We start from the raw sequence: 4,545 nt of genomic DNA on the forward strand, positions 1-4,545 counted from the left end.
GCATCGGTCCGCCGTCGTCCAGCGCGCTAGGTGTCTGGCCACCCTGCAGGGTCCCGGGAGGGCCCGCCGTCCCCTAGGCCTCGCATTCACCCAGCGCCCAGGCCACGAGCCCTGCCAGACCCTCTATCTGGACCCTCCTCCCAGGGGCGCCTGGCCCACCATCACAGGTCCAGCCGGGAATGGCCCGGTGACCTTGGGCCAGCCCCTGACCTGAGTGCAGGTGACTCCGTGGGGACGATAGTAGCCCCCCTCGCGGGCCTGGTGGGGTTCCGGAGGGCGCCTGAAAGCAGCCCAGGTACATCTCTGCGCTTAGACCCAGGCAAGAGGGGACCCTGCGCTCTAGAGGGTCCCACTTATCCAACAACCGAGACACAGAAGACGTGTTTCCCCTCCTTGGTTCCCTGAGCAGTCGCAGGCCCCAGGTGCAGCAGAGCTTGGCACTGGGTGTTGGGGGAGGGCCCCCATTTGCACCCTTTCCTGGGCCCTACAGCCTTTAGCTCTGAGCCTGCCAAGGCCTCGCCGTCCCCCTTGCCCCAGCTGCACCCACAGCCTTCCAGCCCTCCGGCCCATCCTTCCTGCCATAACCAGAATGAGCTAATGTGTATGATCAAATCAACCCTCTGCTTGAAACCCTGCAGACTCCACCTTGTCGGCTGAGTAAAGGCCCCTCCCCCTCCCCGGGGTTGTGTCTGACCCTGCCTGGCACTCCAGCCCTCCTCTAGGTGGACAATGTCTTGGGCGCCCCCACCCCACACAGGCTGGGTCAGACACTCCCTTCTCGTTGGCATTGGGTTGGGATTCTGGGTGTCCACCAGTATCCCCAGAAAAGAGAGGTCTCGGGGGACCAGGGGAGAGCATGGGGGTGACTGCCTCCCAAGCAAGGGCTGTGTACATACCAATCCAGGATTTGCTGGGTGAATGAATGACATAATAATGACCATTTGTCAAGCCACTATGCACCAGCCATTCTGCCTGCTGCTGTGTCATCTCATCCACTCTTGAGATAGCACCATTAGCCTACATTATGGATGAGAAATTGAAGTTCATATATGTTAAGGGATTTGTCCAAAGTAAACACCAGATAGTCAGAGGCCTGGCCCAGATTCCAACTAAGGTGTGGCTCAAGTGATACAATGAGTTCCTCTGGGGTCTGGGGGCAGGGGAACAAGTGAAAATGGCAGAAGCTGCAGGCCCCACAGGAGGGGGGTTATTCTAAACTAGAGGCCCGGTACATGAAATTTGTGCACAGGTAGGGTCCCTAGGCCTGGCCTGCGATCAGGGCCAATCAGGTTCCCCGTCTCCTGCCTCCTTCCCTCGCTCCCTCAGCCCCCCTCGCCCCCACGCTGCTGCTGCCGCCGCCGCTGGTCACCTGCCATGATCCATGCTGCCCCCTGGTCAAACTCCCAAGGGGACAATTTGCATATTAGCCTTTATTATATAGGAGGATACTGCTGGGAGCCATGGAGGGTTTTAAGCAGAAAGTGTCATGATAGAATGTGTGTATGTATGTGTATGTGTGTGTGTGTGTGTATGTGTGCGTGTATATGTATTTTAATCCTCACCTGAGGATATTTTTCCACTGATTTTTTAGAGAGAGTGGAAGAGAGAAGGTAAGACAGAGAGAAACATTGATGTGAGAGAAACACATCGATTGGTTGCCTCCTGCATGTGCCCCGACAAAGGCCTGGGCCGGGGAGGAGCCTGCAACCAAGATACGTACCCTTGACTGGAATCAAATCCGGGACCCTTTGGTCCGCAGGCCAATGCTCTATCCACTAAACCAAACCGGCGAGGGCTAGTTTTTAGAGAACTCTGGCTATTGTGTCAAGAATGGATGTCGGAAAAGAAAAGAAAAAAATAAAAGAAAAAGAATAATAATGAAAAAAAAAGAATGGCTGTCAGGAGCAAGACTGGAGGCCAGGACACTGGTGTCAGCCCCGTGGAGTGCAGAGGGGGCTCCTGGGAGAAGTGAAGCCAAGGCAGGAAGCAGTGGTTCTCAACCTTTGTTTGTCATTATCGCCCCCTAAGGAAAAATTAACAAGAAATTAAGATAAAAATAATTAAATACTAAATACAATTTTGTCTGGTGCGGCTGAACTTTGGAAGGCCACAAGCCATTATAATATCTAAGATTTATTTCTCCCCGAGAGTCAGTATTAACCCCCTGGAGGTCACTGTTCTCCAGAGAAGCACAACCAATAGCACATGTAGGTGGAGAGAGAGGTTGTGATAAGGAATTGGCTCACAGCAATGGAGCCTGACAAGTCCCAAGACCTGCAGTCAGCAAGCTGGAGACCCAGGAAAGCCCGTGGTGGGGTTCCGGCCAAAGCCCCCAGGTTCAAGGCCCAGGAGGCGCTGATGTGCCAGTGAGCCCAAAGGTGGGAAATAAAAACAATGATCCGTGCCCAGCTGACAGGCCACAGGCAGGCAGCAGGAGTTCCATCTTCTCGCGCTCTCTCTTTTTTTAAATCTTTATTGTTGAAAGTATTACATGGAGTTCCATCTTTCCCATTCAGGCCCTTTTGTTCCATGCAGGCCTTCAACTGATTGGATGAAGCCCACCCACATGGAGGAGGGCCATCTGCTCAGTCTACAGATACAAATGCTCACCTCATCCAGAACCACCCTCAGACACATCCAGGTCCTTTGACCAAATGCCCGGGCTCCCTGTGAGCCCGTCAGCTTGCCACGAAGTTAACTCCCACCCGGGAGCATGCAGGCTCCGGGACCAGAAAGGGTGCTCTGCACTGAGAAGTCAGAGCTCAGTCTGGCAGGAGTTCCAGGGAGGGGTCTTGAAAGAGTGTGGCATGGAGAAAGCCGCTCAGCCCACGCTCCCCAGCCGCTTTGGCCCGGTGGATAGAGCGTCAGCCTGTGGACCAAAGGGTCCCGGGTTTGATTCAGGTCAAGGGCATGAACCTCAGCTGCAGGATCCTCCCTGGCCCGGGCCCTTGGTCAACGCACGTGCAGGAGGCAACCGATCGATGTGTTTCTCTCACATCTATGTTTCTCTCTGTCGTTCCCTCTCTCTTCCACTCGCTCTAAAACCCAATGGAAAAATATTCTCGGGTAAGGATTAACAAAAAAAAAGCAAGCCACTCAGACCTGCTCTGGTCCCGGAAGGCTCTTGGAACGGGCTGGCAGGAAAAGGTGGCATAAGTTGGGTACTTCTGCAAAAGTGAAGTTTTATTACTTTCATGTACATATTATTAGCCAAGATATAAATGTACTAGTAACCAGACAATTTTATAAGAAAAATCAGGCGAGTGAATGATCTCACAATGCATGACCAGTAGGCATTACATAACAATGACTCAGCCTTACCTCGCCAGGCCTTGCTGACTCCTGGTGGCACTGAGTCTGCAGATGGAGGAGTGGACACCTCTGCCCAGGCCACTTCCTCGCCCGAAGCAGGGCCACAGCAGCAGGTCCCACCCGAGCAGGTTCCGGAATTCTATGCGGATTCTAAAACAATTCAGGAACGGATGTGGACATGTTAATGTTTGGGGAACTAACAAATTGGGCGGTTCTTTGTTGTTGTTAATCCTCATGCGAGGATACTTTTCCATTAAATTTTTTAGAGAGAGTGGAAGGGAGGGGGAGAGAGACAGAGAGAGAAACACTGATGTGAGAGAGACACATCAATTGGTTGCCTGCCACACACACCCCAACCAGAGCCGAGGATCGAGCCTGCAACTGAGGTACATGCCCTGGTCGGGAATAGAACCCAGCACACTTCCGTCTGTGGGCCGGCGCACTATCCACTGAGCAACACCAGCCAGGGCGTTAGGCAGTTCTTGACACCCAAACCTGAAGGCTGCAGGTCAGTAAACTTCCCATGTGGAGCTTCTAATCAGCTTTGAGACATGTCACTGTTGCCCGGCCAGGCAGCTCAGTTGATTAGAGCATCATCCCCATTCACCGAGGTATCAGATTCGATCTCGGGTCGGGGCACATACAAGAATCAACCACTAGCCTGACCGGTTTGGCTCAGTAGATAGAGCATCGGCCTGTGGACTGAAGGGTCCCAGGTTCGATTCCGGTCAAGGGCATGTACCTTGGTTGCAGGCATATCCCCAGTGGTGGGTATGCAGGAGGCAGCTGATCGATGTTTCTCTCTCATCAATGTTTCTAACTCTCTATCCTTCTCCCTTCCTCTCTGTAAAAAATCAATAAAGTATATTTAAAAAAAAGAATCAACCACTGACTCCATAAATAAATGGAACAACAAAGCAATGTTTCTCAAATCAATACATTTTTTTAAATGACTCCAGCACAGATATAAAAAAATGTGTGTATGCAGGGCAGCGACAAACTTTTGTAATGAATTGAAAAAACTTCACGACACTGCTTTATAGCTTCAGAGACATTTAAGGAAGGAGTCTTGGAAATAAAAACATAGCCAAAATTATTTTAAAAATCTCAATACAAGTGTTGCAAGGTAAAGGTGAGGAAATTATTCAGATAGTAGAGGGAAAAAAGACATAGAAAATAGAAATTAGACCTAAACTTTCAATCTAGGAAATCCAACAACTTTCCAGTAAGTGT

The sequence above is a fragment of the Myotis brandtii genome, unplaced genomic scaffold (genome assembly GCF_000412655.1).
Source record: "Myotis brandtii unplaced genomic scaffold, ASM41265v1 scaffold986, whole genome shotgun sequence".
Taxonomy (NCBI): domain Eukaryota; kingdom Metazoa; phylum Chordata; class Mammalia; order Chiroptera; family Vespertilionidae; genus Myotis; species Myotis brandtii.